Source organism: Coregonus lavaretus (assembly GCF_964263955.1).
Source record: "Coregonus lavaretus genome assembly, chromosome: 15".
Taxonomy (NCBI): Eukaryota; Metazoa; Chordata; class Actinopteri; order Salmoniformes; family Salmonidae; genus Coregonus; species Coregonus lavaretus.
Genome location: NC_140002.1, coordinates 15,623,282 through 15,636,028, shown reverse-complemented (window position 1 = coordinate 15,636,028; position 12,747 = coordinate 15,623,282). Strand labels below are relative to the sequence as shown.

General features: G+C 42.4%; 1 pseudogene across 1 annotated transcript; it reads right to left on the bottom strand.

Moving 5' to 3' along the window:
• Nucleotides 1-8,771: 8,771 nt before the first annotated feature.
• LOC311142286 (lipid transferase CIDEA-like) lies at nt 8,772-9,295 on the bottom strand (annotated as a pseudogene). Its single transcript has one exon. The product of its transcript is annotated as a lipid transferase CIDEA-like (transcript).
• Nucleotides 9,296-12,747: the final 3,452 nt, after the last annotated feature.

Genomic DNA, 12,747 nt, shown 5'->3' with positions numbered 1-12,747 from the left:
ATTGGGTTATTGGTCACCTCCCTGACCAAGGCCCTTCTCCCCCGATTGCTCAGTTTGGTCAGGCGGCCAGCTCTAGGAAGAATCTTGGTGGTTCCAAACTTCTTCCATTTAAGAATGATGGTGGCCACTGTGTTCTTGGGGACCTTCAATGCTGAAGAAATGTTTTGGTACCCTTCCCCAGATCTGTGCTTCGACACAATCCTGTGTCGGAGCTCTACAGACAATTCCTTCGACCTCATGGCTAGGTTTTTGCCTTTCCAAATCATGTCCAATCAACTGAATTTACCACAGGTGGACTCCAATCAAGTTGTAGAAACATCAAGGATGATCAATGGAAACAGGATAAACCTGAGCTCAATTCTGAGTCTCATAGCAAAGGGTCTGAATACTATGTAAATAAGGTATTTCTGTTTTTTATTTAAAACAACTGTTTTCGTTTTGTCATTATGGGGTATTGTGTGTAGATTGATGAGGAAAATGTTTTATTTAATCCATTTTAGAATCAGGCTGTAATGTAACAAAATGTGGAAAAAGTCAAGGGGTCTGAATACCTTCCGAATGCACTGTATCTTTTTTAAATATAACTATTTTCAGTGTTGCCTGACTATATATTTTGTCTCAAGAAGACAAAAAGATAGAGCGTTACAGAGGGTGATCTTAAATTAGGAAATATATCTATATTTTATATTGGTTGAGTTACAGTATAAAAAGGCTATGTCCACCGCTAATATCGCATCACTAAACTAGAGACGAGGTGATTCAAGTATATTTCAATCTTCGCTGAATGGCAGATTTATCAATATATACTGCTAAATGGCCTCCCCTTTTCAGAGATGCTTGCTGTTGCAAATGAACAGTAACAGCAGATGTTTGCTCTCACTTTATGTACAGTTTTGACTTGAACCCAATGAGGCCCCCCGTAATGCTGTGTGTTTGAGCTACAGACTTCTGGGTTGTACCATTGGATTCAGCTATTTCTTCTGCATCCATTGGTACCAGTCTGTGTGATTAACAGGGGCTGAGCTAGAGCAGTGTTTGTGAGACAAGGATGGATCCCAAAGGGGCTCGGGGTTGGGCATTTTTACAAAACAATTCTGTAGTTCGAATGGCTTGAGCTACAAACTATTAAAATCTATCTATGAAAAGCTGAGACTCTCACAAACATGCACACATAAAATCTATAATACTGTAATAAGCTCACATAGTTGCTGTCACAAACTCCAAACAGTTGTCACTGACTAGTTGGATATTCATTTCCCAGTGAGCAAACAATCTGTACCTACAGCATTCATATACATTCATTTTTATCAGGTTTTTGCTTTGGCGGACATTATTTTTTATTCACATTTGTCAATAACATTTACATTACATTTACGTCATTTAGCAGACGCTCTTATCCAGAGCGACTTACAAATTGGTGCATTCACCTTAAAGCCAGTGGGATAACCACTTTACAATTTTTTTTGGGGGGGTGGGGTGGGGTGGGGTAGATTACTTTATCCTATCCCAAGTATTCCTTAAAGAGGTGGGGTTTCAAATGTCTCCGGAAGGTGGTGAGTGACTCCGCTGTCCTGGCGTCGTGAGGGAGCTTGTTCCACCATTGGGGTGCCAGAGCAGCGAACAGTTTTGACTGGGCTGAGCGGGAACTGTGCTTCCGCAGAGGTAGGGGAGCCAGCAGGCCAGAGGTGGATGAACGCAATGCCCTCGTTTGGGTATAGGGACTGATCAGAGCCTGAAGGTACAGAGGTTGCGTTCCCCTCACAGCTCCATAGGCAAGCACCATGGTCTTCTAGCAGATGTGAGCTTCACCTGGAAGCTAAAAATAACTCATAAATGCAACTATTATGTCAAATTGTTTTGTTTTCTACTTGTAGCCCTGGTTGTCCTAAAAAGAAAATGGTAAAACAGTTAATTGTGAAGCTAAAGATAAGGGATGGACATGCAGATAAAATAAAGTCAGATATATGAAAAGCCGATTTTTGCTGGGGTCTCGGGACGTATAAGGTTAACAACACTGACACTGTAGGATTTAGCACTTAATTTGCACTCCATACATAAAAAATACTGTGACGGATGTAGCAATTCTCACATCAATAATGATATAGAATGTTATAGAAGTTATAGACTAAGGCCCTAATAATGAATTCAATCAATTGCAGATAAAGGGCAACCACAATGTGGGGTTGGTACAATGTATAATCTTCTCAGCTAGCACATTTGGTTCCTTGGAAGTTGTGGGAACATATGTTTTTGGTTTCCAATGGTTCTGGAAACAAAGCCATACATTTCCTGACTGGTAAAACTAAACGTCTTTTAAACGTTCTGAGACTGGAAGTGAATACTTAACATGTACTGGGAACCTACATTTTTAGCTTGCAGGGAGGTTCTGAGAATGTTTTACTATGGTTCCTTTAAAGTTTTCCTGGGTTTTTTATTAACGTTCTGAGAACGGAAATTATTTGTTATTTCACATTCTGAGAAAGGAAATTATTTGTTATGACATTCTGAGAACATGTTTCAATAGGACTTTTAATAACACTGTTAGCTTAGGTTAACTCGTTTGAACTCCAAGCACAGATAGGACACATGGAAATTCATTTGCCTAGACATTATTCATGCATGAATGGGGTCTGAATGGGGTCTCTTTGAATAGACTAAAATGAACAGCTTTGTATGAGTTAAAAAAAAACATGGCATGGTAGCTCCATCCTGGTGGTGCAGTGAGATTCAAACCTATGATCTTCTGTTCTCTATCCATGGAATTAGTCCACTGCACCACCAGGATGGAGCTACCATGCCATGTTTTTTTTTTTTTAACTCATACAAAGCTGTTCATTTTAGTCTATTCAAACAGACCCCATTTCAAAAGGAAACAAGCACTCTTACAAAGATAGAGGATAGAGAGCGTTTTGTTGATACTGAGAACAGAATGTATATGTTTTTAAATACATTACTAATGTTTTCTTGTGGTTATTATGGAAAGTGTTCTTAATGTTCTGAGAACATGACTTTAAATAGAACCATGAGGAAACCTGCAGAAAACGTTATGCTGAAGCACTGAAATTCCAACAGAAGAACAATGTTTCTTAACGTTCTCGGAAACAATTTGAGAACATTAGTTTAAATAGAACCATGAGGAAACTTGCAGGAAACATTATGCTGAAGTACTGAAATTACCACCTAGGAAACATATGGTTCTCAGAATGTTATGTGCTAGCTGGCTATCCTACACCATTCCCAGAACATTGTGGGAAGGTTGTATGCAAAATAACCATAGGACAACCACCCTCACACCAAGCTCTAAGAAACATATGGTTCTTAGAACGTTCTGTGCTAGCTGGGTTCACACTACAATATATGCCCCCAAGTGTGCTTATTCATTGTTAAGTGTACTTATTCATTGTGACAATGTGCTGACAATTAGGTGGTCATCAATCTTTTTCGGATCAACACGACTAACCACACTAAACTTTACATTTTACATTTTTTTCTACTTCACTGTAATTTACAGAATGGGAACAACACTAATCTTACCTGAATAGACTAATATACTGTACAATACTTTACCAGAGCTGCCCTAGATAGGAGCCATTGTTGATCACATCTTTCATGCTTCAGTCGAATATGGACGGCAGATGTGAATGAAAGGAGGAGTTAAACGAGCACCTCAGCAGTTCTGCTCTCTGACACCCTCCTGATGGGCACCAGATGCTCTGCCGCCATCTTTAAGATTGTGTTTGTCCACTAGGGAACTATGGGTAATCAGGTCTTGGTCATGATTACAAAACAACTTGGAAATATCAGCATACAGGTTCAAGAGAACAGGGCGAGAGACAGTAACTGAGACGGGTCATTTACAGATTGCTGTGCACCCTTCCTCCCCTACCCGGAGAGTTTTTAGATCCTAAGTAATCCAGATAGGATCATATGCCTTATAGTAGCCACACAGTTTAATATGGAACCATCCCCAATACATTGATCGCTAATATTTCTCCCTGAGTGAAGAAATCTGCTCACTATCGAATTGGATCCCATGAGAACGTTGTAAAAAGACAATACAGCAAATGTGAGTTTTCCCATGGTGTGGAATAGCCGGAATTGCATTTGGCGCAGCCAGGAGTTGCACGACTGCGATATGCTTGTCTGGGGGTTTGAGCTCCTGAAGAAAAACAAAAATTAGGAGTAAACAATCGAGACGTGAAAAACGGCAGGAGAGTCGTCAGTCGCCGAAAGGAGTCTGTTGCAGAAGACGGTGGTTATTGCATAGGAGAGGGATACCAAGTGGCTCGGGAATCGAAATGTGATGGTGTACCTCCTCCCCACAGGGATGAGTGATTTCCCAGATCTCAATCATAGGAGGGGATCAAGCAATTGACAAGAGCGAAGGCCCTTTAGCTCAGGGGGGCCGGTGGACACCTTCGAAGTGGAAGTGACCATTACTTTCTAATAAAAAGATTGATGCCGATGGACCCCTCTTTATCACCCCTTGGTAATGACTCCCTGACTCCGGAAGGCAAGTTAAGTGCACTTTGCAGTGACACATATTCAGCCATCATAGTGTTGGGGCAGTGGAGGTATTGGGCAGTCTAAGCACCAACTCCTTTCGAGAGATGAACATGCATTCTCCCCGACCACAGGTTAGGCGGGAGTTAAAGTGCCTTCTTATTTTTTATCTATCTTTAATCTGCCGAGAGAGTTGTGTGGGAAAAAAGAATAGCTGCACTCTGTATATCATGTTATAGGGAGCATACAGTATCTCTGGAAACACCTAACACTGCAGGGCTGTATGTCTCCGGCAAGGGAAGTCAAAGTGTATCATCATATCATCACCACAAAAAAAAGGAAAAAAAGAAAGATGTAGCCTGGAACTGTTTTGAATCTATTCACACTTGGGCCTAGGCCAAATCTAGTTGCCAACGCGCTGATAAGAAATCGTTGCATCTTTAATCGAGTCTAAGAGGCAATAGGAGATTTATACTGGGGGCTATATAGGGGAGGATTAATGAGAATTGTGAGGTGAGTTGTGAGGAGCGTGTTGATGGGGGTGTTGTGTGTGATTATTTACCACAGCACTTGAGGGCGAGCTATACCCAGCGACAAAACAGCTGTTTTAAAAGCCGCGATGCTCCGCTTCTAAGGTTTGTTTCCCTCAACGATCGCACTTTAATAAAAATGTTTTGCTGTTCTAAGGGCTTTTGCAGTACATTCACATTTTAGTCATTTAGTGGAAGCTCTTATCCAGAGAGACTTACAGGAGCGATTAGAGTTAAGTGCCTTGCTCAAGGGCACATCGGCAGATTCTTCACCTAGTTGGCTCGGGGACCCCAACCATTGACCTTTCGGTTACTGGCCCAATGCTCTTAACCGCCAGGCTACCCTTCGCCCTAAAGTCTTACCTCGATTCCTCGCATCCCCCCGCATCCTCTGTCCTCGACTCCCCAAAACTAATTGGAGGAGAAGATCTGAAGTGATCTTCTCCTCCAATGCGGCCCAATAAGGTGCAGAGAGGATGCGAGGAATCAAGGAAAGACTTGAGATTCACCCCAGTAGATTGCCATTCTACCGATGGAGAATGGAACCAGTAAAAGAGTCACCATCTCAAGTCAATCCAAGCAACATTTCAGTCATGCTTTTTGCCTACTCACACAAACCCCCACAACTTAAAAACATACAATGACACAATGAGGAAAACCAGAGTTCAAGGGATAGTTTAAGACAAGGGGAGGGGGCAACGTACGGCCCGCCGGGCACTTCATTCCGGCCCGCAGAATGAAGTGGGGGGTATTATATTTGAATTACGATTTTTGGCCTAAAATTACTCATTCCATGATATACAAACAACCTCCAATAGATGGCGCTGTAGCCTGGCAGCACGCTCTGTATTTGGGCCTACAGTCAGATTCAGAATGCGCTCAGTCATCATAGCAACTTTTGACGTGAAAGATGAGTGCTGCGAAAATGAGAAAAGTGGACTAGGAATGTCGTGGACAGCAAAATACTTTTTTAGTAATGTTGGACATATGTCTGATATGCCAAGAAAGTGTTGCCGTTTTTAAGGAATATAATCTCAATCGTCATTTTTCAAGCAAGCATGCTAACTACGCTAGCAATCTGTCCTCTCAGAAAAAGGCAAGGAAGGCCTCAAAACCTGCCACAAACATAAAAGCCCAACAAAATAAGTTTACTAAACGGTGCTCTACTCAAGACTCCGTAACTAAGGCAAGCTACGTAGTGGCACATAAAATCGCAAAGCATAGCAAGCTTTTTGCTGAAGGGGAGTTTGTGAAAGAGTGTATGTTGGAGACTGCTGGTATACTTTGTCCTGAGAGTAAAAGCCTATTTGAGAAAATGTGCTTATCACACAGAACCATCACCAGGCGCGTGGAAGTGATAGGTGAGGAGCTAATCTCTGAGTTGAAGAAAAAAGCAGATGGCTTCAATCTTTTTTCTATAGCACTGGATGAAAGTACTGACATCAGAGACACCCCTCAACTTCTAATTTCTGTCAGAGGAATAAATTAGCACTTTGAAATAACAGAGGAACTTCTTGCGATGGAATCAATGATGGGAACAACCAGGGGCTCTGACTTTAATGACAGGGTGTCTGCCTGCTTGGAAAAAATTAATCTACTGTGGAGCAAACTGACAAACGTCACAACAGATGGATCACCAAATCTAACTGGTAAAAACATTGGCCTACTAAAAAGATTACAAGACAAAGTAAAAGAAGAAAGCCCTAACTCGGAGGAATTGATATTTCTTCACTGTATTATTAATCAGGAAGCTCTGTGTAAAAGTGTGTTAAAGCTGGAAAATGTTGTCAAAGTGGTTGTAAAACTTGTCAACTTTATACAGGCATGGGGGCTTAACCACCGCCAGGTCATTCAGCTGCTCAATGACACAGAGGCAGAGCACCAGGACTTGTTGTACCATTCAAATGTGCGCTGGCTAAGCCTGGGAAAAGTATTTCGCAGTGTGTGGGAACTGAGAGGGGAGATAGGGTTGTTCCTTGATACGGTTGGTAAAGCTGACGACTTCTTCGAGTTGAAAGACACAGACTGGCTGGGCAACTTTGCTTTCGGTGTGGACATACTAGGGCATCTGAACGATCTAACTGTGAAACTGCAGGGAAATTGTGTTTTTGTGCATGAACTGTATTCCAACGTGAAAGCATTCAAGGCCAAACTTATGTTGTTCTCCAGACAAATGAGCAGCCAGTCTCTCGCTCATTTTGCGACACTGACCGCACTGAGCGCGCCCACATCTCAGTGCCGCACTGAGACATACAGCAGCACTTTGATCGACCTGCATGCTGAGTATTCCCGCCGCTTCTCAGACTTCACCAAGATTGAGACTGAGCTGGAGCTTGTATAATGCCCCCTGTCTTTCGACAGTGAGAAAGCACCACCAGACACACAATCGGAGCTCATTGACATCCAATGTGACAGTGCTTTGAAGGAGAAGTACAAAACAGCAACAACAGACCAGTTCTATGGCTCACTGAATGAAACAAAGTTTCCAAACATTAAAAAGCATGCCCAAAGGATGCTTGTTTTATTCGGGTCCACATACGTGTGTGAACAAATGTTCTCAGTCATGAATTACAACAAATCCCGTCACAGGTCATATTTAACAAATGACCACTTGTCAGCTGTTCTGAGAATCTCTACATCAAAGATGACACCAGACTTTGATACCCTTGCCAAGAGAGGTGACCAGACCCATTGTTCACATTAAGACTCAAATAACCGTGACTGGGGTAGGCAAGGATTATGCTTCTTCATGGTGATGGTTATGCAGTGAGAATTATCCAGCAATGCAGGTAATAACTAAATCAGTCAGATTTTGGCTGAGGTGATTGGATAACTGTAAATATGGCTCACAATGGAGATGAGAATTGTTCCTTAATATGCTTTAAAAAACAGACCATTCCAAATGAAACGGATGCTCTTACCATATGTTCCACACACATTTTTGAATAGTTTCTTTTTTTTACACATCTGCTGTTACATTTTGCATGTCTCCAGTCATATAATATATATATATATTTTTTTTTAAGTTTGCATATTGTGACTGTAAATTTGATTGTACTTTACAAGGGTAGAGATGCAGGATATGTGTGTGTGTGTTTGACTGTGTCTTTGATGTTATAAATTATATCAATTTTGTGAAAAGTTTGTTCACAAAAAACAAGGGTAGAATTATTCTGCAAGCATATGTACACCTACAGTACACTAGTAGGTGCGTGTCAATGTGAAAATGAATAAAGGCTTCACATGTTTTGTCATGCATATAGTATGTGGCCAATCACTTGGTTTCAAAAACTCAATGTGGCCCTTGAGCCAAAAGGTTTGCCCACCCCTGGTTTAAGAACACTTATCTTTTGCTACAGAGACCAACCAGATAATTTTTTTGAAACAGAGTTTAAAATCAACAATCGTACATGGTCACATCATGATGGTCACATCATGTGGGCCAAATCCCAACTAGAGATGCATGAGAGTTGGGATTTGTTCCCCAAAGTAAAAATGTGCATATACTGTATTTACATCCTCCTCCAGCAGGGCAGTGCTTTTATTTGATGTATATCATCAACATTGTTTTACATACATGTGCAATGGCTCAACTAAACCAGCCAGTAACAAGGTCTACATGCATCTCATGAAGGAAGACAAATGTGAGACAAATGGCGTTCAAGAGGCCCTGGACACTTTGTTGTCACCTGGTGCATTTTAAAGAGCTCAAACAGGGCCTTAGACTTTGGACATGCCCTAGTATTCGTCATCCCCAATGTACTGCAGTATGTCTGAGGAACCACACAGAAGCAGCTACCCCGCCACATACTGTACGTCAGGCAACACAGAAGAGATTTCAAGATATCCTTGGCCCTGGTGCATTGGATGTCGTATGACAGTGTGTAGATTTCATAGAGAGTCGCTTTGACGGTTAGACACCACATCTCTCCCTTCTGCAGGACCATGAGCTGAGTGTTGGCATGTAGGGACTGGAAGAAGCCCTCAGCGTCCACCACTGTCCCATCCTCCTTTAGTACCAGGATGAGGAACTGGCATGTCAACAGGAAGGCACTTGCTGTCTGGTCTAGAAGGTCATCCAGGGAGGTGACTATGATCCTCTGCCTTTGACTCTGGGTACAAAGCCTGAAGGGACGGGGCTCGGGTGGGGGAAGGATCCGGCATGAGATTGTTGTTTGGACAGTTCACACTGACCTCACCAACGAGTCTGGGAGAAGGGTTTTCGCATATCCCACACTTGAATGAATAGACAGTGAAACCATTGTTCAAATGAAGTGCAGTCCTTGTTTTGCGAGAATATCGAAATTCAAGTGGGCTTGATCAATGCGCGGCAAGTAGGCTCTTGCAAACCTGTAGCCTACAGTACCAACCGGTGGTCACTGGCCCTGTAGATCATTGTATAGGTGTCAGCTTGAGACGGGACTGTGCACGTGGCTATTCGTTATGGGGTTTTATTCTTATCATGGACATAATACTGTCTTCTTGGGTGAGATTTCCCTCTGGAGGGAGAAAGCTGCTTTCTGTCACTAATGATGCACCATCATTAACCCATAATTATGTATAAAGGGTAGCTTTAGCCACTTTCATGCCTAGTTCATTTCACTCTGACTAACAAAGACAGACAGAGTTTGGTAACGTTTTGTTAAAACTTAATTTTGTTACATAAAATAAAATTTGCAATAGTGCTGCACTGTTTTGATAAATGTCGTCATTCTTGGAATGATGGTCAACTTACTCCAATGTTTCCCAAACTCGGTCCTGGGGACCCCAAGGGGTTCATGTTTCGGTTTTTGCCCTAGTGCTACACAGGTGATTTAAATGATCAACTCGTCATCAAGCTTTGATTATTTGAATCAGCTGTGTAGTGCTAGGGCAAAAAACAAAACGTGCACCCCTTGGGGTCCCCAGGACCGAGTTTGGGAAACGCTGGCTTACTCATATAACATGTGTAGGCCTTACATAGTCAGCTCCAATGAATATGGAGCACAGTCATAAGGCATTTTGAAAAATTAACATTTCTGACATCTCTCACCAGTGACACATTGAAATTAATGGACTAAGCATCTTGCGTTGGAGTTTATAAAATAGAAAAGTGTCTGTGCAGCGCAGGGCCACCTGGTTCACTGTGTTACCTTATTCAATTCCCGACCTTGATTAGTCAATCATCTTTAATGTGCTTTTGATTTAATGCTATTGCTCCCTGGCTGTTTCGTTCTTTATCTGGAATAATAACACAGTGGGTTTATGAAAATACTCCAAATGAGCTCTATCAGTAGTGTTACAGGCTTTGTTTTTTCTCTCCATTTCGAGGTTGGTTTTGGATGCATATGTCCTGATTATGTGTGGCACGCACTGATTGGAGTCACCTCGTTAGTCAGGATGTGTTTTACCTGTGCTGGCCCAACGAGTCATCTTGTTGTGCTGTAATGAGCCTGCTCCTGTTGAATTCACAGCATCTTCTTAAATAGATGTTATGTTAGCTATGCTTCCAGTACAAATTAAAAACCAAACACATTGCTGCTTTTGAGTCCTCTCTCGCTCTGTGACTAGTAATTATGGCGATTCATTTGTACTCTCCTTGCTGAAGGGATGCTGACTAGCCTGTTGGTGCTTCTCTGACGTGAAAGGAAGTACAAAAACATTCAAACCAAGGGATTGTGGGAAAAGTCTTATGGAATTTCTGTGCGGAGAGGGACACAATGAGAAAGTGTATACTGCTTGATCTCAATCTCCCTCGTACACATCACCGTATATCCTAGCACACAGTACCAATTGTTTATTTTTTTCCTTCACAACACTCCAAAGGTTTTTCAAGAAATGTAACACCACTGTGTGTGAAGGTGGGGGTGGGGGGGAGACACAACAAAAAAAGACGCACCATGGGGTCTAGCAAACTACCCTGCCAGAAAGAAGCGACATTCACATGCTTGTTATTTTCCCTTATTTTATTGATAGGAACTCCTGTGTTCAAAGGTTGGCTGCGACGTGAAATGACACGTGCAAGAACAGGCACAATGATTGGCAGCCACCAGTACTGTGAAAGCACACATCGGCTTGAGTCAACGCCTGTCTTAACAAAATGTTTTCATTCAGCCTCGAAATGCATAGATATGTAAATGCAGGTGGGTGGGGGTGACGATAACCAGGGAACTTTTACTACGGCGTGTAATTAAATATTCCCAGTGCAAAATAAAGATAAGGACTCCATTAGGCCCTTAAAACATTCTGGGATAATGGATTTTTGGTGGTTGATGGAGCGGCTCATGTGGGACAGGTGGGATTTACTCCCAGGCTCCGTCGGTGCGGCGACAGCAGCCAGTGCCAAGGCATCTAGCGCAGTATTCAGCCACCGGAGAAGAAGTCAGCGGCATTTGATGCACCATTGGCACCGCAGGCAAATGAGATTACGGAGAGGGGGAATGGAATTGACTCTCGTTGACAGATTTACAGATCCCACTGGATAGAATACAGGCAAAAGGGCTGTAAAACCCATCATCTGTGGGGTGAATTACACACCGCTTGGAACAACTTGTTTGGTTTAGGAAATCCACACAACCCCCTCTGATTTACCTGCTTCCCACATCCCCCCTCAATTGCCTTCTTTTTCTCTCTCCCTCTTGCTCTTTCTCTCTTTCACTTCCTCCCTCTCTCTCTCTCTCTCTCCAAGGGCGAACAGGAGAGATGGTGATATTTGTCACTGCCTTGACTCAAGGCTCTAGTCTTTAATCTATTGGTTAATCCATGAGAGGTAATCATCTGCGGCCTTTGATCTGATTTTCTATGCCAGTTTCTGACTGCTACAATATACTATGCCAGTTTCTGACTGCTGCATAGTATATTTCTGGATGGGGTGAAATAGGGAAATTTGAATCTGACTGGATGGATAACACATTTACATTTTAGTCATTTAGCAGACGCTCTTATCCAGAGCAACTTACAGTTAGTTAGTGCATACATTATTATATATATTATTTTTTTTCACACCCCCTGTGGGAATTGAACCCACAACCCTGGCGTTGCAAACGCCATGCTCTACCAACTGAGCTACATCCCTGCCGGCCATTCCCTACCCTGGACCAATTGCGCGCCGCCCCATGGTTCACCCGGTCACGGCCGGTTACGACAGAGCCTGGATTCGAACCAGGATCTCTAGTGGCACAGCTAGCACTGCCTTAGACCACTGCGCCACTCGAGAGACTATTACCATCTAAGACCAGTGGTCATCATATACTCCCTTAGCAATAGCACAAGGAAGTCACATAACTGCACTGCCTATGCAGCAGTAAAGATGTAAACTATTTCACCTTGGGAATTCTGAGAGAACCAATAATAACTGTAATGTCATCGGGCCACCCATTAAAAAAAGTATTCATATTTTTTCCCACACTTCGGTTGATCTTTCCGTCTCTCTGTTTTCAGCAATCGTTCATCATATCATGGACAAATTATGTAGGGAGGAAGTTAAATATAAGTTGTTTCCACTGTTCTATTTTCAAGTTAAGGTTAATTTAATTACATAAACCCAATATGAAGATAATCTGGCGTACCATGATGTTGTCTGTGCAGCATCAGATACACCACAAACAATGATCCTTCACCATATGATGAAATATACTGTTATAATCCTTGCTGAACCCACTGTGCAGTGCAAATGGGAATATATAACCTCACAATGCACCTCTCCAGAAGAGTTCAGCAGTAAAAAGAAATCCAA